The sequence below is a fragment of the Bos indicus genome, chromosome 10 (genome assembly GCF_029378745.1).
Source record: "Bos indicus isolate NIAB-ARS_2022 breed Sahiwal x Tharparkar chromosome 10, NIAB-ARS_B.indTharparkar_mat_pri_1.0, whole genome shotgun sequence".
Lineage (NCBI taxonomy): Eukaryota > Metazoa > Chordata > Mammalia > Artiodactyla > Bovidae > Bos > Bos indicus.
In genome coordinates, this window is record NC_091769.1 from 28,174,455 (window position 1) to 28,190,156 (window position 15,702).

Below are 15,702 nucleotides of genomic sequence, written 5' to 3' on the forward strand. Positions count from 1 at the left end.
GAAGGAGATCAGCCCTGGGATTTCTTTGCAGGGAATGATGCTGAAGCTAAAACTCCAGTACTTTGGCCACCTTATGCAAAGAGTTGACTCATTGGAAAAGACTCTGATGCTGGGAGGGATTGGGGGCAGGAGGAGAAGGGGACGACAGAGGATGAGATGGCTGGATGGCATCACTGACTCGATGGACGTGAGTCTGGGTGAACTCCAGGAGCTGGTGATGGACAGGGAGGCCTGGTGTGCTGCGATTCATGGGGTCGCGAAGAGTCGGACACGACTGAGTGACTGAACTGAACTGAACTGAAAGACAACCAAATATGTCAAGTTAAGGAATTTGGTGCTTTTCTATACATGGGAAGATACAAGAGACTAGATACTGAAATCGTTCCTTTGAAGTGCACCTCAGCTATCTGGGGCCAGGGGCCTGTGTTTTCATATCTCGAGTTTCCTCAGGGCTTGCCATGGGGAGTGGCTGCAATCTGTTCTTTGTCTCCTTCCTGAGTACCTTCAGGGCTCACTAGCTCACCACAGCTGGTGGCTACAATCACTGATGACTGTGACATCCTTTGTTACTGATATGGCAGGCAATATTCTATTTTTCAATATGTTTATAGAAGATTGCTGAGGGTCACCCCAAACCTCCTGGATTGAAAATTCTTAGGTTGGGTCAGGAAATTTTCATCTACCTGGCACACAAAAGTTTGAGAACAGTTGACCCAGCCCAACCCAGTCATTTCACAAAAAGGGTATGATGGCCAAGATTATAGAGCTTGCTTGCAGAAAACAAGGACTACAGCTATCATTCCATTCTTTTTTTCATTGCAAATTATTTTCATTTGTACCATCCAAAATGGTGTTAAGGTCTCAGGAAGAACTTGAAGTTCCTATGAGGAGGCCATACGACACTAATTAAAATATTTATTTCTGAAAAATAGTTGCAAAATGAAAAAAGAGAAAACCAAGAAATATGCAAAGTTCTAAAGATTATATAAAATTTTCAGGAAAATATAAATTTTAACAGTAGAATTTGTATCTTGTTCTTTTGATCCCAAATTTCTACTATTACATTTCCCTGCTCTAGTAAAGAGTAATAATTCATTTAAGTGATTTTTATTGAGTGCCACTAGGGGCTGTGTTCCAGAGCAACAATAACAAAAAAGACAAAGTTCCTGCCCTCATGAAGCAGCCACCAGGGAAATAGTCAAAACACAAAGATAAGTATGTAATTCAGAGAGTCCTTAGTGCTATGAAAGAGAAATGGAGCAAGTTACTGAGATGGAAGGCAACAAGATTAGGATGGAAAGAGCAGAGGGATGCTATTTTATATTAGGGTTCAGGAAAGCCTCAAAGAGAGGATGGTACCTGAAGATAGACCTGGATGAAAGAAGGAAGGAAGGAAGAAGTCAAAGGAAGGTCAAGTGCCCTGAGTCAGAAGGAGCAGAGTGAGACAAAACTTCATATTCAGATGATTTATTAAGAAAATGTATTCCAGTGTTGACGAGAGTATGGATAAAAGAGAACCCTGTGCACTGTTGATGGGAATGTAAATTGGTGCACACCACTATAAAAAAAAAAAAACTCAATGTGGCGTTTCCTCAAAAATTTTAAAGTACACCTCCCACTGGACCAGGGGATGTGCTTCTACACTTGCTTTGGACCTCGGACCTTGCCTTTCTTCCAAATGGACCCCAACTGCTCCTGCCCCCACTGGCAGCTCCTGCAGCTATGCTGGCTCCTGCACCTGCGAGGCCTGCAGATGCCCCTTCTGCAAGAAGAGCTGCTGTTCCTACTGCCCCGTGGGCTGTGCCGAGTGTGCCCAGAGCTGCATCTGCAAAGGGGCCTCAGACAAGTGCAACTGCTGCACCTGATACCCGGCAGAGCCTGCCTCAGTTGTCGATAGAGCAACCATGACAAATTTATATACATATTTTTTTCACACAACCTGACCTGGTGCTACATTTCCTTTTCCTATTAGACATGTGATTTCCAGTAAAGTTGTTGACTTCAAAAAAAACATTTTTTTTTGGTAAGTTAAACTATCATATGATCCAGCAGTTCCACTTTTGGATAGTTATCTGAAGGAAATGAAATCACTTATCTTGGAAAGATATCTGTACTCCATATTCATTGCAGCATTGTTTGCAATATCTAAGATATAGAAACAACCTAAGTATTCATCACCAGGTGCATGGATTTAAAAAATGTGATATAGGGCCTTCTATGGTGGTCCAGGGGCTGACTCCGTGCCTCCAGTGTTGGAGGCCAGAGTTCAAACCCTGCTCAGGGAACTAGACCCTGCATGCCACAACTGAAGATGTTACATGCCACAGCAAAGACCCCATGTGCCTCAAGGAAGACCTGGTGCAACCAAATACATTTTTAAAACAATTTTTTAATTAAGAAAATGTGATATATATGTGTACAATTGAATGTTATGAAATCATTTAAGAGGAAGGAAACCTTGCCATTTGCAACAACATGGATGGACCCTGAGGGCATTATGCAAAGTGACTTGTCAGAATGAGAAAAAATATATATACTGTATATTTTCACTTGTATATGGAATCTTAAAAAAAAATGAAATTTATAGATACAGAGAATAGATTGGTGGTCTCCAGAGGCAGGGGGTAGGAGGGTTGGAAAATTGATAAGGGTGGTCAAAATGCACAAATTTCCATTTATAAGATAAATAGGTCCTGGGGATATGAAGTACAACATGGTGGCTAGAGTTAACAATTAATTAATCATCTTTAGTATTTGCAAGTTGCTGAGAGTAGATCTTAAAACTTTAATCAGGGACTTTCCTGGCAGCCCAAAGAATTTCTTAATAACTCCACACTTCCACTGCAGGGGGTTCAGTTTCAAACCCTGGTTGGGGAATTAAGATCTCACATGCCAATAGTAACCAAAAAAATAGAAAAAAAAGTTTATCACACACACACAAAATCATAACTATATGAGGTGAAGGAATTGCCAACATCCGTTAGATTATCAAAAAAACAAGAGAGTTCCAGAAAACACCTACTTTTGCTTTATTGACTATGCCAAAGCCTTTGACTGTGTGAATCACAACTGTGGAAAATTCTTCAAGAGATGGGAATACAAGACCACCTTACCTGCCTCCTGGGAAATCTTCATGCAAGTCAAGAAGCAACCGTTAGAATTGGACATGGAACAACAGACTGGTTCCAAATCGGGAAAGGAGTATGTCAAGGCTGTATATTGTCACCCTGCTTATTTAACTTACATGCAGAGTACATCATGAGAAATGCTGGGCTGGATGAAGCACAGGTTGGAATTAAGGTTGCCTGGAGAAATATCTATAACTTCAGATATGCAGATGATACCACCCTTATGGCAGAAAGTGAAGAATAACTAAAGAGCCTCTTAATGAAAGTGAAAGAGGAGAGTGAAAAAGTTGGCTTAAAACTCAATATTCAGAAAATGAAGATCATGACATCTGGTCCCATCACTTCATGGCAAATAGATGGGGAAACAATGGAAACAGTGACAGACTTTATTTTTTTGGACTCCAAAATCACTGCAGATGGTGACTGCAGACATGAAATTCAAAGACACTTGCTCTTTGGAAAAAAAGTTATGACCAACATAGACAGCATATTAAAAAGCATAGACATTACTTTGCCAACAAAGGTCCATCTAGTCAAAGCTATGGTTTTTCCAGTGGTCATGTATGGATGTGAGAGTTGGACTGTGAAGAAAGCTGAGCACCGAAGAATTGATGCTTTTGAACTGTGGTGTTGGAGAAGACTCTTGAGAGTCCCTTGGACTGCAAGGAGAGCCAATCAGTCCATTCTAAAGGAGATCAGTCCTGGGTGTTCATTGGAAGGACTGATGCTAAAGCTGAAACTCCAATACTTTGGCCATCTGATGCAAAGAACTGACTCATTGGAAAACACCCTGATGCTGGGAAAGATTGAAAGCAGGAGGAAAAGGGGATGACAGAGGATGAGATGGTTGGATGGCATCACCAACTCAAAGGACATGAGTTTGAGTAAGCTCCAGGAGTTGGTGATGGATAGGGAAGCCTGGCATGCTGCAGTCCATGGGGTCACAAAGAGTCAGACACGACTGAGTGACTAAACTGAACTGAGGTGAAGGATGTTAACTAGACTTACTGTAATGATAATTTCACACCTATACAAACATCAAATCATGTTGCACACCTGAAACTAATATAATGTTGTATGTCAATTATGCCTCAATTTTAAAAAATCATTATGTTGAACATCTAAAACTAAAACAATGCTATGTGCCAATTATAGCTTTATTAAAAATTAAATTTAGAAGTGGCTCATGGGAGCAATATTTCCTGATTTCTTGAAAAGAAAGAAAGGTAGGAATAAAACCCTTCCAAGAGAAACTAGTAAGGGAGCTGGGGAAACAGGAAAGAGAAGGAAGAAAGACAGAAGAGGGTGAGATGTCATGCAAAGTCTGGACTTCAGCCAGATTCTGCAGGAGACCTCTGGAATGTAGATTCTTGCTCAGAGTTTAGAGTTTATCCCAACTTGGAGTCAAAGGAGTGGGGCTTTCATACTTCTGCAGCAGTTGAGGACTGGGTGAGTTGGTGTAGGAGGAATGTAAACTCCTGGTCAATTCCTTTTGCCTTTCCCTCAGCAAGGCAGCTTTAATAATGATTTCATTTCCTTTGGCTATATACCTAGAAGTTATACTAAGCAAAATAAGCCAGACATAGAAAGGCAAATACTTGATGGTCTCACATGTGGAATCTAAAAAATTGAATTCACAGAATCAGAGAATAGAACAGTGGTTGCCAGAAACTGGGAGCTGGGGGAGGTGGGGAGATGTTGGTCAAAGGGTACAGATTTTCACTTATAAAATGATTGCATTCCAGAGATATAGCATACATCTTGGTGACCATACTTAATAACACTGTACCTTGTACTTGATGTTTTCTAAGAAAGTAGATCTTAAGTAGATCTTAACTCACCACACACAAAAAAAAGGGCTAACTTTGTGAGGCTATGGATGTTAATTAACTTGATTGTGGTAATCACTGCACAATATATATGCATATCAAATTGAAACTACCAGGTAGCATTTCAGGGGAGCTTCAGTCCTTTATGTCTCAGCACAGAAAGAATTCAGTGAGATGCAAAGTAATAGATAAGAAGTGATTTATTAGAATAGGAATTTATTAGAATAGGATGCTTATGAGGCTTACAGGTGGGGAGGTGAGCATTGCACTGTCCTGCGTACATAGTGGGTTACAATTTTATAATCAAAGGAAGAGTAGAGAGGGGGGAAAGACCATCTTCTTCCTCTTTCTTGAGTAGATACCATACTTCTATCATCAGCTCCTCCTCCAGGTAGGGCAGGGGAGTTTTTTTATTCCTACATTATTAAGCCAGGACTGTCATGGCCTATGGAAAAATTATTTCAAATCTCAGTACAATGAAGGTCTTTACTTTGAAATGTCATCTTTCCATAAATTATTTTTTTATATGAGCAGAGAGCATGTCCTAGGGGTCATTAACTTACCAAGCCCATTGGGTGGGATGGGGGTCTCATGCTTCCATTGTTTTATTGTTTGGCGGCCTGTCTCATGCTTATGCTGCATGGTTTGTTGCTAAGCAAGTCTGCTTGGTTTTGTGGTTTAACAAACTTGCTTTCTTAAGTGATTATTAACTTACTGTGGTTCCCCAAGGCCCCCTAAAATTCCCTCTCTTATCTATAATCCTCTAATGGGATTTCTGAGCTAACTATTTGATTATCCCACTCTGTCCCTATCAAAATCATGTTGTTTAATTGTGAACAACAACAAAAAAAGAATAATTTCTATGTATATCTGAATTGTTGTTTAAATTAAAATTAAAAATTACCATGTTGTATATCCTAAGTATGTAGGATTTTTGTCAGTTATACCTCAAAAAAAGCAACTCTAATCACCCAAGGATAGTACTCCTAAGAGAGCTGCAGGTGTTGGCTAATAAAAAGCAGGCAGTTTTATCAAGGATGCAAGAGGATCTAGGCAGAACGCTGACAGGTGCAGAAACTGAAAGGTTAGGGAGGAGGGAAATGATTGGAAACAGGATTGTGACACTGATTATGAAGCAAAATCCAGCCTCTGCACCCCAAAATCAAATTAAATCTCAAAGACAGAGTTTTGGGAAAAGCACAAAAGAATAGCTTTATTGCTTGCCAGGCAAGGGGACCACAGTGACCCAATGTTCTCACAACTGTGTCCCCATTTGAAGAGGGTAATTAGAAATTTTATAGTAATGGTTCAAAGAGGGTGTGATCAGTTTATAAACATTCCTCTGATTGATTGGTGGTGAAGTTAAGTAGGAGTCAGCATCATCAACCTTCTGGTTCCAACCAATCTGAGGTCTCCATGCTTGTGGACAACATACTGTAGTTAACCATTAACTCCTCCCAAGTGGTAGAGGTTTTGTATTTACAAAACAGCTCAAAGACGTTGTGTGCATCCCTTGATAGAGAACCATGACCTTGCCCCAAGGCTGCACTATTACTCCTCTTAACTGTTTGTTTATCCCTGATCTTGCATCCTCTCCCTTCTCTAATTAACAACTGTTTGAATCTGCCAGTTGAACTCCGCAAAGGTTATGGAGGCTGAATGTAGGCAGTTTCCCATAATCAAAGAAATGGGGGACATAGAAAAACAGCTTTTGTGTCCAGGAGCTCCATAGGGCCCTACTCAGTATCAGTTCCCAATATTTCAGAATACCATTCTATTTTCTTTCATTAAATAAACATATTTTCAGTACCTGCATGCATGTGAAGTTGCTTTGATCATATCCAACTCTTTGTAACCCTGTGGACAGTAGCCCACCAGGCTTCTCTGTCCTTGGGACTCTTCAGGCAAGAATACTGGAGTGGGTTGCCATGACCTCCTCCAGGAGACCTTCTGGACCCAGGGGTTGAGCCTGCGTTTCCTACGACTCCTGCATTGCAAGCGGATTCTTTACCACTGAAGCCTACTCAGCACCTATGATGTGCCAAATGCTATGCCAGCCCTGAGGATACCACGGTGGACAGTAGAGACACAGTTACTGTACCCTTTGACACTTATAATCTGACCATGAATGAAAACATTAATTTCAAGTACTGTAGGAAACAAAACAGGAAAATATAAATCAGTTTGTGAGTGAAAGAAGGTCTCCCTGAAGAAGTAGTATCTAAACTAAAAATGATGTAGTCAGGCATGGCTGGGCTGGAGGGAAGGTAAGCAGGGGGTGTTTCAGGAGGTGGAACCACATGTTCAAAGTCTAGGAGGCATTAAGAGTGTAGTGAGTTCAAGGAACTGAAAGAAATCTGACATGACTGAGGCAGAAAGATCAAGCAGCAGGAGGTGAAGTTGGGGATGACAGGAGTCAGCAAATTGAGGAGTAGCTAGGGGGCCAAGTTGAAGATGTAATCCAAAGACAGTAACAGGATTTAAATAGGACTTAATGGCTAATTAGATGTAGAAGTGGTGATTGGTGGATTTACAATACTGTATTTACAATCCACCTTTCCAAGAAAAACAAAGAATGTAGGAAGAAAAAAAGTTTTGAGGAAAGTGTTTTGCCACTTTGTTGTTTTTAATTAGTAGTTTAATTAATGTAATATGCTTATTTTGATATTTCAAAAATATCTGAAATCTTGAGTTTTGTGTAAAGATCTCATTTTTGTTTCTCATGCTGCTGCTGCTGCTGCTAAGTCGCTTCAGTTGTGTCCGACTCTGTGCGACCCCATAGACGGCAGCCCACCAGGCTCCCCCATCCCTGGGATTCTCCAGGCAAGAACACTGGAGTGGGTTGCCATTTCCTTTTCCAGTGCATGAAAGTGAAAAGTGAAAGTGAAGTCACTCAGTTGTGTCCAACTCCTAGCGACCCCATGGACTGCAGCCTACCAGGCTCCTCCATCCATGGGATTTTCCAGGCAAAAGTACTGGAGTGGGTTGCCATTGCCTTCTCTGTTGTTTCTCATATATATACAAATTTATATATACATATGAAAAAATGTGTACAAAATTGTAACAATGTGTTCCTCTAGAAAGAAGGACTACAGAAGGTTTTCACTTCCTACTCTAGGTGTTTCTGTATTGCTTGAATTTTTATGAATATATGTTTTTTACATAATGATTTAAATGTTATCTATAATAAAGCTCAAAAGTGAGAGAAAAGGAAAATAAAGGAAGACTTTTTAAAGATGAATGCTAGAGACAAAATATAGAAGAAATTATTAAGAAATCATTCTTTTGTCACAATGTGATAACTGATTCAGGTGGGAATCATCAGTGGATGTTAAAAAATGGTCCCAGTTCTTCTGTTAACCAAACCTCTTGCAATGTGACTTTGATGGTCTCCTATAAAGAGATGGAATCTATTTTCCCTATCCTATGCATCTCAACTGAGTCCTGATGGCTTAGACAGTAAAGAATCTGCCTGAAATGCTGGAGACTCGGGTTCCATCCCTGAGTCGGGAACATCCCCTGGAGAAGGGAAGGGCTACCCACTCCAGTATCCTTGCCTGGAGAATTCCACGGACAGAGGAGCCTGGCAGGCTATATACAGTCCATGGGGTTGCAAAGAGTTGCTCACAACTGAATGACTAACATTTTCACTTTCATGCATCTCAGCTGGACTTGTGATTTATTTTGATCTATGGAATGTGGAGGAAGTGACAGTATGTCAGTTCCTAGCCTAGTCCTCACATATTTCCACTTGCTTTGTTGGATCCCTACCAGTGTCATGAGAATAATCCAGGCTAGCCTACTGAGAGACTTGAGGTGCCACTGGCAACAGAGCATCAACACCCAGGAGCTGGGCCACCTAGCCAAACCACAGCTGACCACAGATAAATGAAGAAATCAAACTGAAACCAGGAGAACTACTTTCCAAACTCAAATTTCGAATCCCCAGAAGTCATGAGCTAAATAATCACTTGTTTTAAGCCACTAAATTTTGAAATGGTTTGTTATGCAGCAATAACTAACTGGTCTAAAACAACCGATTAGTTACTGATTATAAAGATGAAAATATGTGGTCTGGTATTCACCATCTTAACTCTCACTAACACTGGAACAACCTGACATTACTGTTTCCTTAGGTGACACAATATCAAATACACAACATTAACTATGACATATTCTTGTCGAAACTGTTAAAATGAATATAACCAAGCCTCTAAACCTCCCGATGTACAGGAAATACAGGGGAGAGAAAAACAAATGATGTGGCATCATGAAGAAATAAACAAATCAAGAACCTGAGAATTCTACAAAATGCTTGGCCTAGACCTTTTAAAAAAGAAAAATGTGTCATAGAAATAATGTCTAAAAAGACACAACAGTTTTGGGGACTGGTAAGCCCAAGATCAAGATTTGGTGTTTAGCAAGAGCCTGAACCTGGATCATATTCAGCATTCTTCTCATTGTGTCCTCACGTAGTGGAAGGGGCAAGAGAGCTCACCAGGGTCTCTTTTCTAAGGGTGCTAATCCCATTCATAAGGGCTCTGCCCTTATAACCTAATCAACTCCCAAATTCCCCACTGCCTAATACTGGCACACTGAAGGCTGGGGCTGCAACACATGAATTTTTGAAGGAACACAAACATTCAGTCTATAGCACCAGTCAACCCACAGAATCATGAAAAATAAATAATTCTCGTTGGACTAAGCTTTGGGATGATATGTAACACAACCATAGATGACTAAAACAGATAATCTTCAGAAAAATCCTATGAGGTAATTGCCATTATTATCCGCATCTTCTGTATGAGAAAACTAATGCTTAAAGAGTTTAAATAACTTGCCCAAAGTCATCAAGTTCAGAAATGGCAAAACCAAGAATTAAATGCATACTGGTCTCATTCTAAAGATTAACTCCCAAGTATTATCATGGAGCTTCTTACTGAGGCCGATCTGTGCCCTACTGTATAAAATAACCTCTGGACATGACCTTGGGCATACCCCAGGAGATGACGGGGGACAGAGAAACCTGGCATGCCACAGTCCATGGGGTCTCGAAGAGTTGGACGTGACTTGGCGACTGAACGAAACAACAAAAAATGAAATCTAGTTAGAATCAAAAACATCTAGAGATAATGTATTCCAAACACGTACCAACTCATGCCTTCACTGTAACAATGTTTGTCACCTGGAGGCAATGTCTCCAAACACAGGGCTTCTATTCAGAAAATAATTTGTCGTTAATAGCCTTATTAGTGTTCACCCCAGGCAGTGCTGGAGCAAAGGGGAGTGCAAAGACTTTGATGAAAAATAACCACCTCCCATGGAGAGTAAAGAGAGGAGGGATTTTCATTAGGACCAAGCTTAAAAATGAACATGTGGTCTCAATCAGTTATCATGGTTCAGAAGAAAGAAGTCTTTGATGAAAGATTAAAAACAAACAACAGAAAAGATGTTTACCATCATTGGTCATTAGAGAAATGCAAATTTAGACCAAAATAAGATATGACCACACATCTACTAGAAGAGCTAAAATAAAATATAGCAACAAGACCAAATGCTAATGAGGTTATGTGGAACAACTGGATCTCTTGTACATTGCTTGTACAAATGTAAAATGGACAGCAACAGTTAGGCAGCTTCTTATAAAGCTAAACATACAACCCCACCAGCAATCACACTCCTAGGCATCTATCCCAGAGAAGTGAAAATTTATGTCAACACAAAAACATGTATGTGAATGTTCGTAATAACTTTATTTATAAAACCAAAACCTGGAAGTAGCTAAAATGTCCCTCAGTAGAGAATGAAGAACATATGTAACTGAATCACTTTGCTGTACGTCAGAAACTAATAAACATTGTAAATCAACTATGCTTCAATTAAAAATAAATTAGTTTTAAAAATGAAAGCAAAAAGATTTGAGTTTTCATTGTCTTCAGATGTATACCCAGCAGTGGAATTGCTCGATCATATGGTAGTTCTCGGAGAAGGCAATGGCAACCCACTCCAGTACTCTTGCCTGGAGAATCCCAGGGATGGGGGACCCTGGTGGGCTGCCGTCTATGGGGTTGCACAGAGTCCAACACGACTGAAGTGACTTAGCAGCAGCAGCAGCATGGTAGTTCTACTGTTCGTTTTTTGAGGAAGCTCCAGATTGTTTTCATGTGGCTGTACCATTTTACAATCCCACCAACAGTGTACTAGGGTTCCCTTTTCTCTACACCCACTCCAGAATTTATTTGTAGATTTTTTGATGATGGCCATTCTGACAGGTGTATGAGGTGAGTCTGCAAAGTTTCTGCTTAGTCTGATGGGATTCCCTTTTTTTTTTTTTTGGTGATTAAGCGTTGGAATTTGAGTTTTCTTTTGGGATCCCCTTATGTATGACTCTTTGGTTTTTCTCTTGCTGCCTTTAGGATTCTCTGTCTTTAACTTTTGCCATTTTGATTATGATGTGTCTTGGTATGCGTCTGTTTGTGTTTATTTTGTTTGCGACCCTCTGTGCTTCCTATCGGAGAAGGCAGCCGATAGGAGGAGCCTGGTAGGCTGCAGTCCATGGGGTCACGAAGAGTCGGCCACGACTAAGCGACTTCACTTTCACTTCTCACTTTCATGCATTGGAGAAGGAAATGGCAACCCACTCCAGTGTTCTTGCCTGGAGAATCCCAGGGACGGGATCCCAGGGCTGCCGTCTATGGGGTCACACAGAGTCCGACACGACTGCAGCGACTTAGCAGCGGCAGCAGCAGCCGGGCTTCCTATAGCGCTTCCCTTATAGCTCAGTTGGTAAAGAATCTGCCTGCAATTCAGGAGACCCGGGTTCAATTCCTAGGTTGGGAAGATCCCCTGGAGAAAGAAACGGTGACCCACTCCAGTACTCTTGCCTGGAAAATCCCATGGAGGGAGGAGGAGCCTGGTAGGCTGCAGTCCATGGGGTCACTGAAGAGTCAGCCACAACTTAGCGGCTTAACTACTACTACTCCTACTACTACTGTGCTTCCTATACCTGCATATCTGTCTCCTTCCTTAGGCTTGGGAAGTTTCCAGTCCTAATGTCATTGAATAAATGTTCGACCCCATTCTGTCTCTCTTTTCTCCTTCTGGGTCCCATACAGATATTGATATGCTTGTGTTTCGAAGGATCCTTTAAACTCTTTCTGGGTTTTTTTTTTTTTTTTTTTTTGGTGTGTGTGTTTCTTTCTGCTATTCTGGTTTCCATTGTTCTATCCTCCAAATCACTTATGTGTTCTTCTGTATCACCTAGTCTCCTATTTATTCCTTCTAGTGTGTTTTAGTTCAGTTCAGTTTTCATGTTCAGCTCTCACTGGTTCTTTTTTACATTTTCTAGATCCTTATTAAAATTCTTGCTGTGCTTATTTATTCTTTTCTCCAATTCAGTTAGAATTCTTATCACTAATGCTTTGAATTCTTTAGTTAGTAAATCATTTATTTGTTTCATTAGTTTATTTTTTCAGGGCTTTTCTCTTGCTCTTTCAATTAAAAAAAATTCTTGTTTTCTCTCTCTTTTTTTTTTTGAGCATGTACCTTTTTTTAATCTTTTTATAATAACATGTATCTACCATCTTAGTATCGCACAGAGTAGTTTCATTGCCTGAAAAATCCTCTGAACTCCATCATTCATTCCCCTGCCCTCCCTATTCTCATTTTTTTTTTTTTTTTTGGTCTTTCTCTGACTCTATGAAATAAGGTGAAACAGTTAACTGTTAGTCTTGAAGGGGGTCCTTATACAGGAGCTTCTCTATACAGCCTGTTTGTGCCCAATGGCTTTGGTGAGAGAGCTGGATTTGAGGCCACATCTTCCTCAGGGTATGCTGGCAGCTATCACCTTGGTAGAAGGTGGGGCTGGCGATGGAAGGGCTAGGGTCTGAGCCAGGTGGAAAGTGGTTCTGCCCCTCTGTTTAGTGGCTGTCACTACCCTATCCGGGCTGGGTCAGGTCCCAAGTTTCTGGAGCTGAAACTCTGAGGGTCTGGTCCCAGCTGGCTCTGTTCTCTTTAAGTGTTATGTTCTGCTTCCTCCCAACGACAGCACCCTCAGCCTCAGAGGGGAGCAGCGTTGGAGTAAGAGGACCCAGTGTGGGTATTCATCGAGAGTGGGGCATGGCAGAGGTGGTCTAGCACCATCAGAGACGTGGTCTGCTTCTGATGGGCTGCCGTGCAGTTACCAACAATGGCTGGCCCTCCCTGTTCAGACTCTGCTTAGGATTTGAGCCACCATGGCACCTCATGGCCAGGGTTTTTCCTCCGTTATGGCAACCCTCACTCCAGTGTGGAGCTGCAATGCAAGGCAAATGGTGCTGGAGCATTCACTTGGTTCAGGTTGCAGGATGTGCCAGGGTGGTCATTGAAACCAGTCGGTCCTTTTCCACCCTGCTTTGTTGGTTTCGTTTATTTTTGTTTTGGCTGCATTGTGTGGCTTGTGGGTCTTAGTTTCCAGACCAAAGATTGAACCCAGACCTCAGCAGTGAAAACAGACAGTCCTAACCACTGGACCACCAAGGAATTGCCCCACTCTGCTATGGAAGCAAGCAAGCTTTCTGCTAGTCCCCGGTTAGTTTTCAGTGAGAACTGTTCCCCATACAGATGGATTTTTTACGTGTTTGTGGCGGGAGGTGAGTTCCATGTCCTCCTATTCTGCTGTTTTGATTCCTACGCCTCTAATTCTTTGATCATTTATATTCTATTTTATGTCTTCTGATTGTAAGCCACAAGATAATTTTTCAAACTCTGGCATGAAAAAGCAATAAATACTACTATGCATTTAGCCAACAGTAATAATTACGAAGTACTTTCCATCAGACACTGTGCTAGGCCTAATGGATATGATAATATTGAATGCATGCTTTGCTTTGCCTCTTCACACATTCCACTACTGCCTCACATAGTACCTAACCTAATTCTCTCCCATTAATCATTGCTAGTTCTTAAATATTTCATCAAAATTTAAATGGTATTTCTAAGTGAAAATGAAGGCAGGAAACAGAACTTTTCGGTTATCACCAGAAAATTGGCAAGCTTAGGATGGTATTAACAGAAGGGAGTGGCTGCAGGAGCAGCTAACACTAGACAGGGGGCATGTGAGGAAGAGTAGGGGTATGTGCCTCAAGCAAAGGAGTGACTCGACAGCAGTAACTATTGGTGATGCCAAATTTAAGACTTTACTTTATTCTGACCCAGTCTCACTCCAGCAACTCAGATTTATACCATTATTTTCAGGAAGGATTAATGCAAATATAACACGAAGGCTGGTTGCTCAGATAGCAATGGTATCTGCTTAAATGCCAAAGATATTCTTCTATGTAGTGGCGTGAAGTGAAGTTGCTCAGTCATGTCTGACTCTGCGATCCCAGGGACTGTAGCCCACCAGGCTCCTCTGTCCATGGAATTCTCCAGGCAAGAATACTGGAGTGGGTTGCCATTTCCTTCTCCAGGGGATCTTCCCGGCCCAGGGATCGAACCTAGGTCTCCTGCATTGCAGGCAGACACTTTACCATCTGAGCCACCAGGGAAGCCCCCACGTAGTGGCCTGCTGCTGCTGCTGCTGCCAAGTCGCTTCAGTCATGTCCGACTCTGTGCGACCCCATTGATGGCAGCCCACCAGGCTTCGTCGTCCCTGGGATTCTCCAGGCAAGAACACTGGAGTGGGTTGCCATTTCCTTCTCCAATGTAGTGGCCTAGTATTCTCTAAAGCTCACTGTGAATGCAGATCTCAACATAGTCACTCAGGTGTAGTGATTGATGACCATTATTCCAGGTCCCTGGATTTAAGTGACTCATGGAGGAATAGGAGATGTCTGAGATTTGCAACAATTATTGATTTATTAAAAATTTGAGACTCTCAAACACCAGAAAACATTTATTAAACATAGGTACACTCAGCACTATGGTACACTCAGGACCACAGAGATGGAATCACCTCTTTCCCCTTGCTCACATGTGCCCTTAAGCAGTAAGCTCCCCTTTTGAAACGTTTTTTCTCATCTTAAACCTGTCTTGAATATTCTTGAATATGTTAAAGTTTAACTGTGATTTTTTTTTTCCAGTCTCTAATCACTCCAAGGACTTTCCATGTGAACCTAAAATGAAGACATAAGAACTGTGCTGTCCCTATCAAGGAGAAGTCCCACCTGTTAGCTACCTTAAAAAAAGAATCTGCCTTGGTATTAAATGAACTTCTTGCTTATTGAGATTGTGTAAAATGGTTTAATATAAAGCCTGACTGAAGAATAAGACAGAACTGGGAAGCTGGAATTCAAGTTCCACAATCACAATAGAGACTGTGTTCAACACACCCATGTATAGATAGATAGATAGATAACATGGTGTCTAATAGATGTATGTGTGTGCTCAGTGGCTCAGTCATGTTCGACTCTTTGTGACCCTATGGATTGTAGCTATCCAGGCTCTTCAGTCCATGGAATTTTCCAGGCAAGAATACTGGAGCGGATTGCCACTTCCTACTCCAGGGGATCTTCCTGACCCATGGATCAAACCAGTCTCTTGAGTCTCCTGCATTGGCAAGCGAATTCTTTACCACTGCACCATCCCATAGGTGTAGCTTAATAAATATTTATTTTACTAGATTGAAAACAGAAAAGATAATGATCAGAATTCTTTCTTGATTTAAGGCACCTCTGAAGCAAATAGATTTAAGTGATTTAAGGCATCACTGACTCGATGGACGTGAGTCTGAATGAACTCCGGGAGTTGGTGATGGACAGGGAGGC

General features: G+C 41.3%; 1 pseudogene; it reads left to right on the forward strand.

Annotated features, from left to right (window-relative positions):
• Positions 1–1,678: 1,678 nt before the first annotated feature.
• LOC109564324 (metallothionein-1A pseudogene) lies at positions 1,679–1,865 on the forward strand (annotated as a pseudogene).
• The last annotated feature ends 13,837 nt before the right edge of the window (positions 1,866–15,702 follow it).